Genomic DNA, 16,349 nt, shown 5'->3' on the forward strand with positions numbered 1-16,349 from the left:
AAATTATAAATCATACTAGGAGAAGCGTTTGGCCTGTTAAGAGACAAGAGAAGAAAGCTTAATTAATGTATGTGAACTCATTGTAATGGTAGCTTTCCAATACACTGCACTGTGTAAATTCTGTTTTAAACAAGACCTGCCAAATCAGTCCAATTCAATGCTCTACGTGTATCACTCTGTTCCTCAGCTCAGAGCATTCCCTTTGGAAGGTGCCACAATGTTCTCCTAAACAGCCTTCTGCAGTGCTAAGAATTTATTGAGGCACTTATTCCTGCTACTATCCTTGCTTCCCTATGGTCAACACTGCTATGCTCTTCATTAGAAAGCACACTAGCTTCATGGCACATCACCCCAGGCACTGGTGTGAGATGAAAAAGCAAAAGCAGAGCTAGACACGGGTCACTTCAGGAGTATAAATAAAGAGCAAGAAGAGCCTTTTGCTACTGGCTCCCACAGCCTTGACAGTTGAAGCAATTCTCACCTTCTAACACAAACCACTTTTCAACAGAGCTCTTTGTCTTTCCCTGCAGATTCTCTGCTTACCCTAACACTTTGGCAGTGACTATTCACACAAAGTTCAAACCAGATCGCTCCCCTCAAAATGTGCCTTACTTTGCACCTCTGCCAAGGTTTATTAGCACCCTTCACTTAAACACAGAAGTTTGAAACTAACATAAGTCCCCTATAGCGTAGCTGGCAGAAAACCCCAAAAAACCTCTTCCTTTATCAGGGACACTTCAAGCCGCAGTCATGTGCTTAATCTTTCACTTACAGAGAATCACTTGCATTAACTCACACCACTTATTTTCTATGAACAACTTTTCTTTGAAGTTCTATTACTTGTCAAAGTTAAGTTTAAAATAGAAACACTTCTTGCTCATTCATTGACTATTTGATGAAGAAACTTGTCAGCTATCACATCCAGAAATATCTCTAGGCCCTACTATTAATAGCACCTAGAGAACAAATGCTATCAGGGAAGTTTAAACCTCTGATAAGCACTGGCACAATTTTATCACGCTCCCTCCCATCTCAAAGATCTCCATCTGTGTTCAATCAGTTTGACTTACATACCACGTAAGTCAGACCTACAGACAAGTAGTTGTCAAACAATGCTGTTTCTTTGGCATTTGTGCTTACACTGCTAATGATACAGCTGCAGAAAGAAATAATAAGGATGGAAAAAAATCTTCATTATGAGGGTAGTGACACACTGACACGTTATCCAAAGAAATCATGGATGCTCCATCCCTGTCAGTGTTCCAAGGCCAGGTTGGACAGGACTTTGAGCCTTTTGAGCCCTGCCCATGGCAGAGGGGTTGGAACCAGATGATCTTTAAGGTCCCTTCAACCCAAACCATTCTATGATTCCAAGGTAGAGTGCTATCCCTTTTCTAGTCGGCGCTCATCAGCCCTTACCAATGGAGGACAAGTATGCATGCCAGGCCTCCTCCATCCCTCTTATGGATGAAGCAATTAAATCAAGGCTGCAGATAATGACTGCTGCTCTGGGCAGCATCAGGAGGTCTCATTGTTCTCCAATTAAAGCAACATCTATCTACTGCTCCCCAAAGACTAGGGGTGGATCTGGACCTCTTTTTATAGTGTAGCATATACAGCACTTCAGTGCACATTTCAAGACCTGAATTCAGTTTTCCCCTTGGAGTGGGTTCACATTCACTTATACAAAAGAAGTGACAGGCAACAAAACATCTTGAGACAAAGCAATCTCCAGCCCTTTCCTTCAAGTTCTGCCTTCAGGCAGTGAAGAAAGACCCAGGAGGACAGTGAAAAGGCCCAGTGGTGCAACTGCCTGGGTTGAACACTGGGAACACGAAGTCCTGACCTCCAGCCTCCTCCTGGGATGACAGTTCAAGCATTTCAGCCTAGGTCACAGAACAACCCAGCCAACAAATGTACCCACAAACACATTTATGGTATTTTTCTCTAGTAAAACTAACGTACCCAACCTTCAGCATGTCACCATCTGGTCTTTTAAAAATGCAAACCTTTCTTTAAAGCACTAACAGATCATTCCACTGAAGAGAGTCTGCTTCAACTCTGTAACACAGAGGCTATCAAAGAGAGATGACATCAGTGTCAGTGTTTTTTAAGGATTATTCAGTAGGTTGACCAGTAAAAGAGAAAATCATAAAGAATCATGTTCCAGTGCATTTTTTAAGTGTCCTAAGAACAAGAAGCTGTTATATAAAAAAATGTAAGATCATTTTGTCTAAAAATTGTTTTGGATGTACCAGGCTTCCATATTACTTGCAGTTACATTAGATTAACCCAAGCAAAAACCTAAGCTTGCCAACAAGCTTCTACAGAAACTCATTATCTGGCCTCCAGCCAAATGTGCAATCCAAGACAAGCTTTTTATGTCAGCAGCCTGTCCTTGCAGCTAGCAACTTCTTTTTTAGATAAAGTCAGCAAATATGGCAACATTTCAGCAGTTTCAGCTCACTAGGAAAAAAGCTTCTTGGAGATTTTGTATTCCAAGTGACTTGGGTCAAATTTAGATAAGGTCGAGGAAGCTTTTCCAAGACCAGAATCTGATTGAGAATCAGATTTATTATAAACTATAGTAACTAAATATTAAAACACTTGTTTCACCATCATAGCTATTCATCCCCTCACCCTCTCCCAACTACCCATCCACATCCTGGGCTCAGCTGGTTCAGCAATAAGTTTCAGGCTGTTTCTAGTAACTCCCCATACCAGGAATATCAAAACCAACATGCAGTTTTGCATGTGCAGAGCTCAGAGTGTGAATGCAGACCCACATCTCCCTCTTTCAAACACAGACACTGTGAAATTACAATAATAACACAAATATTTTAACCCCATGTGTTGTAAACACTCTCATTTCCCAACAGTCATACATGTGACAATGTATGTTAATGTCACATACACGTGACAATAATTGCTCTCCCTACTATACAACAATCAAGCTTTAAATTAAGAATTAAGATCAATATCATGCTTGCAAAGAATTAATTTGAACAAAATAAAAATCAAACCTATCCTCCCCAGTCAAGTTTATTTCTGCATACAAACACACTACCATCAGTGTAAGCAACTGGAGATCTTTCACACATTAAATGCTACAACAAAAAGTGCTGCACAGAAAGGCAGATGCTAACTCTGTAAGACTGATTTAGGTCCTACTTTGTTGCACCTCAACCAGATTTAATACTACTAGGAGGACCTCTGTTCTAATACAGTAAGGGTATCTTACATTAACATCCTTAAAAACAAGGCTATTCAGGCACCCAGGTTTTTTATTTCTCTTGTTACAGTAGCAGAGGTCAAACCAGCAAACTTAAACAGCAGCCCGTAAAAATTATCCTGAAGACCCAAACCATCTAGTAAAAAAACAGGCAATAGTTCAGGTACGCAGGGCTTGATTAGTTAAAATGGTCTTTTTCAGACTTAGAAAACAAATTAAAATCATCTTTAAAGGTGTTTTTTTTTTTAATTATCATTTGTATCTAGTTGCTAAAGCAAACCCCTCAAAGCTGAGGTTTTATTCCTTTTACAGAGGGCCAAAGAAGACATGACTTTATTTGGTCCTAACATGAAAACCCTCAATTAACCCTGAAATAACTGTCAGATGTTCAGTTTAAACCATTACACAATGACCCAAAACCCTGAACAAACATAGGCATACATTCCAAACTGATGCCGAGGAGAGAAAAATCATGTTTTCCCGAACTTTCACATAAAAATCACAAGGAGCTCTGGCACAGCTTTTTCTGCCTGTGTTCACAGAGAGGCTTCAGAAAGAAACAACCAGCTGCTGGGCAACAAGAGCCAGGCCTGCCCGGTGCAGTCTGGAGGGACTCGGTTATGGAGCTTGCTCCTACAGGCACCCCCCATCCCTTTGTGCCACTGCCCCTGCCATGCTCTGCTCTTGCATAAATGTGGAAGAGGTTGGGATGCAAAAGGGAGGAGGGAACTCAGGGAACAGCAGCACTCACTGCACCATGGCTGAAATCCACCTTAACTTGCTCCAGAGTTGCCTACAAGTGGCTTACAAGTTTTGGTTTGCTGTGGTTGCATTCAGTTTTTACACAATACACTCGGAGTACATGGCCTGGTAGACCAGGCAGATTGAACAGCTAAATCTTCATGTGACCTCTTGGAGAAGATCCAGAGGCCACAAAAATGATCAGATACAGAGCACCTCTCCTATGAGGAGAGGCTGATAGAGTTGGGGTTGTTCAGCCTGGAGAAGAGACGGCTTAGGGAGACCTAATTGTGGTCTTTCAGTTCTTAAAAGGGGCCTATAAGGAAGATGGGAAGAGTGTTTTCAGCAGGGTCTGTTGAGATAAAACAAGGGGTGATAGTTTTAAACTAAAAAAGAGGGGAGATTCAGGCTGGACGCGAGATAAAAATTCTTTACAAGAGTGGCAAAATACTAGAACAGATTGTCCAGAGAGGTGGTGGATGTGCCATCCCTGAAGACATTCAAGGCCAGGCTGGATGTGGTTCTGGGCAATCTGATCTAGTTGAAGGTATCCTTGCCCATGGCAGGGGGGTTGGACTAGATGAATTTTGAAGGCACCCTCCAACCCAAACCATTCTATGATTATATAATTCAGATTTTTTCAGATAAAGGACTGTGCTTTGCAACATGGCAATTCACTTTTCCTTAGCTGTTAACAAAACACAACCTGTTACACAAGTCAAATAGCATCACCTCAGCAAGTGTTCATCTGGAGCCTGGGGTGAGAGAAACAACAAAAAACATACTAAAACATCATGGATGAATTTCATCTCAGACCAAAAAGGCCATACAAGACTGTAACACAGCAAAGTAACCTTCAAAGCAGATGTGCTCCTTGTGCTAGAAAAATGGTGTGTCTGAAAGCTGAAGATGACACTGGAGTTTAAGCAAATCTAGCATATCCCTGCTTCTCATCTCTACACCCTATTCCCCTGTCATTGTTCTCTCAAACTCAAAATGTCTTTGTGCAGAAGTCTGTGGTAAAGAGCGCTGGCATCCAAGAAAAGCCAGGCTGTATGTGGATGGATAAATAGACATGGTGTCAACAGCAGAATGTTTTGGTCTTATCAGGAGGAAGGGGCATGCAAATTGAGGGAGTGGAAAGTATCAGGATTATGTTAGGTATTTATTACTTCTCCACTGAAATGCTCCTGCGTATTATCCTAGAAGAGCTGACAGGAGAGCAGGAATACAAGGAGATACACACAGGCCATCCACATATGAACTCATCCTGAAACAAAGCTTGGCATGCTTTTTTTCTGGACCTGTCTAACTAAAACTGGAAACCTCAGAGCTTTATCAGAGAGTACATCTAAGCCTACAACAGATTCACAGTCCAGCTCTCTATGCTGCTGTTGAAAAAGTTCCCTCTTGCTCCACGATTCCCTCATTTCTCATTTTAATGGACACGATCTCATCTCAAGTCACTGAACATCTTGTACTTATTAATATTTAAGAAACTAACCAGAAAAAGATCAACTGACTGCACTTGAGAGCTCCCAGTCTGCTCAGCTTTCTTCTCCCGTGCACATATTTCTCCCAAATTGCTCTCCAGAAGATTCGCATCTGTGAAGAAAGCCAAACCTTACCCACAGAGTCTCTTATTGAGCAACAGGGAGTGGTTTTCTAGAGATGAAGTTGGCATCTTTCAACAAACTTTACTCAACAAGACTCTTAAGCACACAGACACTAGCACACACAGATAGGACACAAACTTCACTCAACGCAGCCCAATCATGAACGGTGCCTGTATGAGACTTCTAGAAACCAGGACTGTACAGTGTGTTATCCGTATGGAATGATATCATCATTTCTTGTTGGAAACCAAGAAACAGCAATACTTTGGGCCAAATATCCAGCTGGACTGGCCAAGGGCAGTTTACAAACACTCTCTGAGAGTCACAAGCATTGCGAAAGCACCCTTGGTTTCCAGCACGCAGGCCTTGACCTTCAAAGCTGAGCTCTCCACACACTCAACCCATCCCAGGTTCATCCTCAAATTAGTCACCACCTTAGCATCACCGTTTGGTAAAGTCTTCCTCCAGTTACATCACCCTTGGCCCCAGGGTCATAACATCTTGTAATGCACATACACAGCAAACTGCTTTCTGGTTCTGAGTAACACCTATTAATAGCTCCCAATCCTTTCAGGGTCAGGAGTCCTAAAACTTAGACTAGACTAGGTGGAGATAAGCTAGGGGAATAGACTTCATTGGAGTTTCTGCGTGCCAGATTATCAGTTAGGCTACTTATGGTGTGGAGAAATATTACACGTAGTAATTCATGTTTATTTTTCCCTTGAGTTTAAAAGGAGATGAGCAAAGAAACTGCCACCAGAATCATCTCCTCTGTGTTATGAACTGCTGGCAGAAGCAACACTCGATTAACACAGGTCGGAAATGAGCAGGAAGTTGTGCTTCGGTGTTGCAGGCTTAATTAGATGCAGCTATTCATTAAGCATCAACTCTGAAACAATTTAAATTGCCCACTGACTGGGGGGAGGAGAGAAGGGGAAAAAGAAGTGGAAAGCTGTGTAACATGCACTAAGGTACAACACGGGGACCAGAGACAGAAGTTCAACATAACAATCTCAGCTGCCAGCGGTGAGGTTGTCACAGCAACCATAATGCACCGTCATGAATATGCATTAGGTTAAAATCTATTTCTTTCCCCCAAAAGAGACAAACATGTCATTCAGCTCACAACATGAAGCTGCCTGGGAGACGAGTCGGGTTGTACAATAAACATGACTGGTCTTCAAAACCTTCGGCTCAGCTGCTGCGGACAGGAGGGGCTGAAGACATGGAACATGGCAGCACGGGGCTGTGGGACTCTCTTCTGTACCTGCCTCAGCAGAAGGTACTTGAGACATGTTTGGCAAACATTCTAAGGCAGAGGTTCCCCAAACGAGCGGCTCAGTCCCTGCAAAGCTCCAGACCTGTGCAAAGCATCAGACTAAAGCCCTCGACCACCTGAGGACAGGTCTTCAGCAAACCAGAGGAGGCGGCACCTCCAGCAACCCTCCACAAAGGACAGAAAAGGGGGAGCTCCTGCTCCCACTGCCATGGACGGCACCCAAGTCAGCTGAAACTGGGGAGCCTTGGCTTCATTATCACTGGAAAACTGTGAGTGGAGGGGCTCACAGAAAAAACCCACCCCAAATCACACACACGTACCTATCCATAGAGGTCACACACCAGGGTGCCAAGGAAGAAAGTGAGGATATCAACTGTTTGAGCTGAGCAGCTGTGCAAGTGAACTTTGTACTTAATGCCCCACTTAACATCACTCTGGAAACATCACACGTCCAAAACCACACCCCTTCCAAAGGCACACTGACACCACACACACCTCTATCTCTCTTTCACCATAAAACCCAAAATGGGCATGCTTTGTCAAATTAATTCCTCTGTAAGTTGGTAAACTGACAAATTTTAACTCCCAAAACAAGAAGATAAAGCTCATTTTTCCACAACACCCCTGTGTGAGGAAAAAAAAAATGAAACATTTACTATGCCATTGGAAGAGCAGCACCTAAAACCCTGCATGAAATTGACTTCGCTTGCAGATAGGAGCTCAAGCAGCACACATGGATTGGAGAAGCCACCAGCTCAAGCCATGGGGCATCAAGCAGTTGCTCAGCACTGGGGTTTTCCAGCTACTCTGTTCGGCAGATATCCCGTGGCAGGGGTAGCATGTCGTGACAGTAATAAAGTCATATCGTACACCAGGTGAACCCCTCCCTTCCCTGCTGCATACCCATCCTGAGCCCAGCTAAGCCTGAAGCGCACTTGCTCACAGGCTGACACCAAAGGGAGCAACCCCACTGATTTCTGCCATGGCCTTTATGTCACTCGACCACTCATGCAGTTTATCAGCTCGCTGCTGATGCAACTGATTTTTGTTTTGTTTTCTGGCAAGGTCAGTCTAATCAGAGCAGACAGCTCTGCAGCCTCACTCACGCTTGCACGAGCTATTAGAGCTGTCGTGCCTCCCGCACAGAAATGTATGTGACATGGGCAGAGGGAGAAAGCATCCTTTTACAGCAGGCACCTGCACCTAAATCAGGTTAAGCAACTGCAAAGCCTCACCCTAAAGAGCATTCGCTGTTGGTGAAGCTGCCATGAGGCACATTTCAGAAATCAGTCCCACGCCAGAGCTTCAGTCCTTCCTCTGGAGGATGTGGGAAGAGCTTGTCATAGCTTGGCATTGGCAAAAGCCTTTTTTTCTGCTTCCTCACTCTGAATTTTGTCTACTAGTCAGGGGAGCTGAGGGCGAAGACAGGAAAATGAGCATCACCAGCTCAGCAAGAGCCTCCACATACAAGGCAGCTCAGTCTGGCTGGGCTTCAATCAAGTAAGAAACCGAGGCACAGGGGAAGCACTGGCGTAAGCAAGCACCGTAACTGCCTATAAAAACAGAAACATGGAGGTGATGGGTGGCGAGAAAGATGGGACACAACTAACACAGGGTAAGATTAGGCTATCGCTGCATGTATCTCCTCTTCTTCTGCTCAAATGTAAGAAGCCTAGCTTGATAAAGTGCTCAGAATGAACTTGGCCTTTTACAGTCTGCTTTAAAATAGGTGTTTAAGGTCAGAAGTACATGTGCTAGCATGGAACGTCTTACTCAGACTAGTAAGTTGATTACGGAAGGTGATCACTATTTAGAAAGTGTGAGCCCTGCCAGCCCTGGAGAAAAACTCTAATTCTATCTCTTCAAGTAAAAAATAACAGATTATTGAGACCAGTGTAGTTCTACCTGGTTTAGGTGGTTTTCATAATCTCAGCTACATGTTCATCATCTTTGGATGATGAATACATATAAATCAGAGAATGGGGGTACTGCTGAAAGAAGAAAAGACAGTGTGGAAATGAACCATAATGCAGGCTTAGAGAAAGACACTTTAGAACAGCCTTCCAAGGTCTATGAAGGTATTTCTTTGAGAAGACTCTCAGCAGTAGGCAGGTACTTCATCCACTCGGGATGACTGCTTGTAGCTCACCCAGCAACCTTCAGAAACAGAACAAAGGTATATAACGTGGTCTAGTTTTGAAGAATGATTATGTATTCCTTTTTATAACTAAGAGATACATGTTTGAAGCAGGAAATAGCTCACAGCTAACAACTGTAGCCTCTGCTGACTTCCTTAAAGTGCATGTACCTCCACTGAGCACAGCAGAGAACATGCTAAAGAGAAGCCTGTCCCAGCCCTTACCAACTAACATCTGGAGCACCATGCACAGGCAACTTGCGTGTCTGAGCAACACTTTACGTGTGCCACAGTGCCAAACTACCTATGCATTATAGTTTCACTTATGGCAAGACGATACAGAAGGAATTACTAAAGCTATGAGACAAATGACTGCAGACCTACAGCTGCTGTGATACATCAGAATGATAATTTCTGCCCACAAACCAACCATGTTCACACTCCCCAAATCATTCAGCTATTGGGGCACCTCACTGAGAACAAGGCTAAGGGCCATAATACACCAAGATGGTCTATTTTGAGTGGCTTCCCTCAATTTAGGCAGACAATTCTGCAGAAGCCAGCAATCACATCTTTGTGAATAACAAGTTATCATGAACCATCTAGATGTAAGTTTTCAGTGGAAGATTCCCAGGATGACGTAATTTTGGGTACAACACTTTGCAACTTTTAGTTGAAGCTTCTGCAAGCTTCAACTGTTCTACTGCTGATCTGGAAGTCCATTAAGCCTCTGAAATACCTAAGTTGCAAAAACAAAACACATCAAACCCAAGTTTCAGATATGCTGACTACAGAAATCAAGGACAGACACAGATGAGGGAAGGAATTGAACATTTACCAAACACCACTAGCTCCCCAACCACCATACAGTCAGGAAAATAATTTTAATTCGCTCAAGTTTTTTAACTTTTGCCCACATGGGTAAATAAGTTTAACATCGCTGGTGCATGAAGAACTACAAAGATATAGCTAGCAAATGCCGATTACAGCCACCACTGTAATTAAGAACCTTCAATTTCCTTCCTATGTACTGGTCTTGAGCTTACAAACAATGTGTATGATACCCATATCCCACACATTTCCACACAAAAGCAGCGCTGCTGCTCATTCTGTCCTTTCTCATGTCTTCCCAGCAAAAAACCTGAAAATGCTCCTGATGTTGGTGCTACAGGCACAGAAAATATAGGACAGGAAAAAAAATAATACTGTGGATTACGCAAGCTTGTAGTGTTGTAATTCCTCATCATGTCAACTTCTAAATGAAGTGGCATGAAGTACTGTGTAAAAACTTGCATAAATAAGACGTAAAAGGATACTGTATGAAAGACTGCTATGCTGCATGACACATGAAGAAGGGATTTATCCAAGCAAGTCAAATGAAGGAGTAATAGAGAAACAGCAAGTTTCATACAGTGAGTCTGGCTTCAGGCATCAGCTTCATTTCTGGCACCGTCTGTTTTACACAGCTGCTTGTAAAAGCCATGTAAACTATTCCTTGAAACCATATCACACAGTAAAAAACTCAAGGTCAAGCTCCCACCAGACCGATGGAAACATGAACAGCGGCTCTGCTGAAGAGAAGCATCCCACCCACAGACGGTGTCGAAATAGGAGGGGGATATTTTTCTCCACGTAGCAGTTTGGAAATAGCAGAGGAAGTTGCATGACACAGGAAAGCACCAAACTCATCTTCTAGGTATCGTGGACCCCTCCTGCACTTCTTCAGAGTGCGACCCTTTACGTAAATCATCTACGCCGTTGGCACATCTGCTCTAGACAGAACCGCAACGCTGTACCCAAAAGAAAGTTCTGATTTCTGAACTGGAATTACTTGTTTGAATTACTTGTTTAAATAACTTGGCTATTTAACTGACTTCTAACACAGTGACATGGCAGGCATAAGGTTGAAAGGCCCTGCTGCTCAAGGGAATTCCGCTACAGGGGCAAACCTCTATTCCCTCACATTTCAACCTGCATCATTCCCTCAGCAGGCAGAATATCTGCCCTTTTTCTTCATGCTCACAACTGTAATACTGAATTAAAAAGAAAAAAGTCCACAACCAAAACCCAAGCTGGTACAGCCACACCAGGCAGCAGAGCATCCAACCCTATGAGAAACTAGAGGGGCCATAATGAATATAATCACAGTCCTGCAATTTAACTCTTCCGTTTGATAAACTGCTTGAGCATTCTGCCGTAACTGTAGATCTTTCATTTCACATGTTGATTTTAACATACTATGGACAGCAGAAAGAAGAGGAAACCTTGCTACTAAGACTGATTCTTCTAAGAAGCACATGTAGTCTAGCTTTCTCCTCCATGCTCTTTCCCAATAACCTCTGTACATAGTATCAACTGCTGCTAAAAAAGGCCATTTTGGTGATACTAGTAATTGCTCTCAGTAGAGGATCAGACATGAATACCAGCCCAGGAAAAGGCTGCCTTGGGTGCTCAGCAGTTGTGACAGTTACGGAGGCAACTGGTGGAGAAGTATGAGGGTGAGGTTGGTTGAGCACAGGATGTCCCCTCACCCCACCAGCAGTTAGAGATGGGGGATGACAGCATGGGTCTATGCCAGGAAGTGGAATAACCTCAGAAATAATAATGGAGTCTGTGAGTCAGACACTCACAGGGAAATACACAGAAGGGAAAGAAAAGAGGATAAAAAAAAAGATAAAAGACATTACTCCAGTTAAGTTTTCCATGCATTCTTTTCTTTTCTCACAAATCTCATTAGCTCATGAAACCAATTTCATTCTGCAAACAAAACCAAAATAACTCATCATTCAAGACACTCAGCACTGCCGCAGATGAACTCCAGGCAGCAATCCTAACCCACTCATTTCCAGACACACACGGAGCAGCTTGGCTCTGCACCTTCAGCAGCTTGGCATGCATGGCTACAGGCGTGACTGATGGAGGAATGGGAGGAAAGACGGAGATATGCAGCCATATTCTATAAGCAATTTTGAGGCTTAAAGCATGCACAGGGTTGAGAAAGACTAAACCAAAATAATCCATAATATCAAGAAAACAAGGAAATGATGCGTTACATAAGATGTAAGGAAGATACAAAACCTCTTCCTAACAAGTAAACCAGCCAGCTGAGGCTATTACCATCAAGTAGCCCAGTTCTTACTAATTTGTCCATATTTGTAGGAAATTGGTATTTTAATGGTGCTTATTATGCCCTATAGCTGCAGATGATAAAAAAAAAAAAGCACTCAGGAGTTAACTACATTTTTGAAGCTGCTTGAAACAACTGGAACAAGACATCTTATAGCAAGTCTTTAAATAAACCAGGGCACATCAACATCCCCTCCTCTTCCAAGGGGGAGCCTGCTATGCTACTGGCAGCATCACCAAAGTAGAGTTAGGTGCTAAGTAGCATTTCTCCCAAGAGAAGCCAGCTCCTCTCTTGACAGAGCCATATTAGTAAGTTTCCATGATGTTTCAACATGAGATACACTGGGCACAAGGAAAAGGCAGGAAAAAAGTCTTCTCTGGTTTGTTTTGGTTTTTTGATCCCAAATACATTGTAGCCTATGAATCCAACCGTGTTTACACATAATGTATCAGCTGTTTGCTTTATTAACCAAGCCTGTACAAGCACTCTGATCTACCATACTTTTTCCATGCTCTATTTCAAAACGAAGTATTTTCTTGTCTCAAAATGTCACAAATACACCGCAAAGCCTGTCAGGCTGCTAAGATGATACAAACCCAATGACAGTAAATAGGAACCTGGCACATTGCTGAGCCTTCAGACTTGAAATAGATTTAAATTAACAAAAAGATAGCAGGACGGAGTGTTTTGTAACAAAGTGAAGAAACCAAGGGAGAAGAAATAAGAATATTTCAGTCATCATTTCAATCAGACAAAGCAATTTAAAAGCCAGCTACAGGATGGCATTTACATCTGCTTCTAAGACTGGGATGAGGGCCAGAATTGCACTACTTGAGCTGACATATTTATGTCACGATGACAGTTCAGTTACCAGTGATAAAGGTCCAAAGGTCAAAGTACTTGAAGAAGAAGAGCCATATCCACACAGTATATCTTCCTGTGCAGTTACAGTTGGGGTGAACAAGGAAGGGGCAGTAATTGCTATTACTTGCATGCACCCACCTGCCCCACAAGCCACCATTAAACCACATCAGCTCTGCCCATTTCAAAGCCTCCTGAGTTCACAAAGGAGATTTCTATAGGGATCCTTTCCACCTTTCTTCGTCCATCCACTCCTAAGAAATGGTTTGGCTTTCAAAGTCAAAGCCAGAAAGAAACCAGTAGTGCCTCATGGCAAAAATGAGAGGCAACATCACCAGCTGAAGGCCAGAGACCACCCAAAGACCTCCAAAAGACCTCCCAAAATCTCTCTGGAAAATCTGGGGGAAGGAGTAGGAACAAAGGCAGAGAGCAACATCTTTGACACTTCTGTCGGTCTCTTAACCAGGATTTCTTCCAGCTCTAACTGATTCCCTATTACTTCAATAATACTCACTTATTTGAACCTTGGTATTTTAAAAGCTAAACTGTGGGCTTCACTTTTCAAGAAGGACCCTAAAAGTTTAATTACCAATCAGGCTCAAATTCTGTCTTGGGGACATCAAGCCTTCTGTTTACACTGCACAAATCTTTTAACAGATACAGTCACTCCAAGCCATGGAAACTTGGGATTCTGAGACTTTCTGCATTAATGACAGAGACATGCTGAAGACTGCAGGATATAACTGAGCCACCAGCTAGCACTGAACTCCCATTTACCTCTGATTTGCTTACATAATTGCCATTGTTAAATGTTGTTTAAAAAAATTAATACAAAAACAATTATATTACATTATTCTTCAATATTTAAGGGATTCCAAAAGGCTCCCATCTGTGCCCAAAAGAAAACTACAGAGCATCAAATTTGCTGAATGGAAAATGAAAAGAGGGGAAAAAAAGAAAAGGAAAAAAATAAAGAAAAAGAAAGAAGACATCTTTGGATTTCTTCGTTATAGGCATCTGGGGTCTTCATCCAGCTGCAAGATCTAGTCAGGCTGACTAAACTTGATCAGGGACTTGGACAGCTGTAAACGGGAGTCTGTTCAAAGCAAGACCTAAGTCATGGAAGACGAGATGACAAGAAACAGAGACAGGCTGTTTTTAGGGTGAAAAGAAAAGCTGCAAACACACAATGAAGGGATAGCTCATACCCTATCGACACTCCTGCCAAACCCTTCTATTTACAGGACAGTACAAAATCTTCAGAAACTAAGCAGTATTAATCAAGGACTGTTCGGGGAGTTTTTTGCTGCACTGAGCTTTGATGGCCCACAGCACACCAGAAGTGTCAGGCCTCCAAGAGCTGTACTGCAACAAGCAGAAGAAAAGCACACCCTGCTACGTCTCCTTCAGAGGAGGCAGCCACACAACCCACAGCACATGAAAGCCAGCTCTTCTGAACTAGAAGACTGTTTTCCAGTAAGAGGAAAGGTTTCTGGCTGCCCGGGAATCACAACAGATGGCAAGATCAGGAAGCTGGGTCCAATTTGTGTATAACCAGCCCAAAGACCTTTCACACATGTACAGAAAAAAGCCTTTGGATTTGGTACATAAGTAAATGCTACAGAAGAGGTCAGACCACTTCATACTGGCATTCCTACATCAGGTTGAGGACAAGAGCACCTGGGGTGCAGAGGAAGCCACCTCCCTTCAGGAATGTCAGGGTGAACTTAACACAACTTAATACCTTTAGATAAAGGTGGTTTCTTTAACAGACTTTCTTTAACTACCAAGTGAGCTTTCCTGGCCCCACCTTGCCCGGCAGAGCACTCTGCTCTCCCCCACAACCCAGTGACAACACATCTGCGTTCTGCAAAAAGGAGTTGAATCTACCGGTTAATCTTTATTTTAGAAGAAAAATTACTACCAGCTTTTAAGAAAGAAACCTACATATTTGTAGCTAATCTACATCAAGAGTTGGTGTCGGGCACTTCTTCCATGGTTTGGAAACACCAGTGACGCATCTACTTCCTAAACACAGTTTCTCTTCTCCTGTTTCCGATAACGAGCAATCTGTGATCAGTCAGTCATCTTCAAGGTCCAACCCTTTCTTAGGATTTCCAGTACGTACATACATCTTTACTTACTTTCCTCCTGACTTTTACACGAATGCAGTATTAACTTCATAGCGATTAAATGGCTGAATTAAGAAAAGCTGTAGAAAACACCAGTCTATTTAACTACCAACACTTGGCTCAGTTGGAGCTCTTGAAAAGGAAGGAGAAAGTAAAAAAAGAAAATCACCACCTTTAAAGCAAACAGACGCTTTGTTCTTTGTGTCAGTCCTGTAGTGTTTCCAGAACTCATCTAACACAATTGTTCAGCAGTTAAATACACACATGAAGTCTTCTGTGCACTGAGTGAGGTGTGCTGTACTTTCCTATTAGCTCTCAGATATTATGATGAACTTCTAGCCAGCTGAGAAGAAAGCCTCCTTCAGGGTAAAATAAACAGATGTAGTTTGCTTCAGACAATAAGGAATTCAAACTGCATGGAAAGATTTTCCATGATTTAACAAAGGCACTAAATTGTCACCAACAGTAGACTAATGAGTCACAGACAAGAGCTTAATATTTAAAGCTTATCTCTAAAGAAAAGAAAATATTTATGTAATTTCAAAGTATTAACAACAAAACAGAAAATGAGCTTTGAATAGATCCCACAGTCTCCAACCAGGACAGATGTATACATTCAAGTGAAATCTGAAGCAGACACTGCACACAGGCAGGCTTGCATTCCACCAGGAAAACTGGACTGAAAACGCCTTTCATTGTCTCTTACTCAAAAAGCACATGCTCTGCTTTAACAGAGGATTGCCGAGGGCCAGAGAACATCACCAGGCAAATTCAAACCGCTAAACAAAGCGAGCTCCCCATTCCTCCTGTAAAATATTCCAAGAAATGGCATTTGTGCTTCGCTTGTTTTCAATGTGTTGCTGTAGAGGGTTAAGTGATCCAGCGTTAGAGGAAACTGTCGTTGGCAAAGCCCTCAAAGTGGGGAAAGGTTACTACTGGAAGAAACAGGAAAGAAGCAGAAGTAGCTTGAGAAAAGTGTGTTTGCTGTAAAAAAGTTTTCTGGGGAAGCCAGAACTATCCCACTTTGGTTGGTTATTCCTATAGCTGAAAGTAAAAATAAGAGCTGTTGAATGCGCATACATTCATCAGCCCCATAAGCAACCCCACCAGGAAGGGCAGGCAAAATCCTTCAAAACAGGCCCAGACCCTTCTATATCATCAAAAGCTTTATATCCAGAACATTTCTCTGAAACAAACCCCAGGCTGGCTCCAGATAATCGGAAG

Source organism: Nestor notabilis, unplaced genomic scaffold, assembly GCF_000696875.1.
Source record: "Nestor notabilis isolate BGI_N333 unplaced genomic scaffold, ASM69687v1 scaffold799, whole genome shotgun sequence".
NCBI lineage: Eukaryota > Metazoa > Chordata > Aves > Psittaciformes > Psittacidae > Nestor > Nestor notabilis.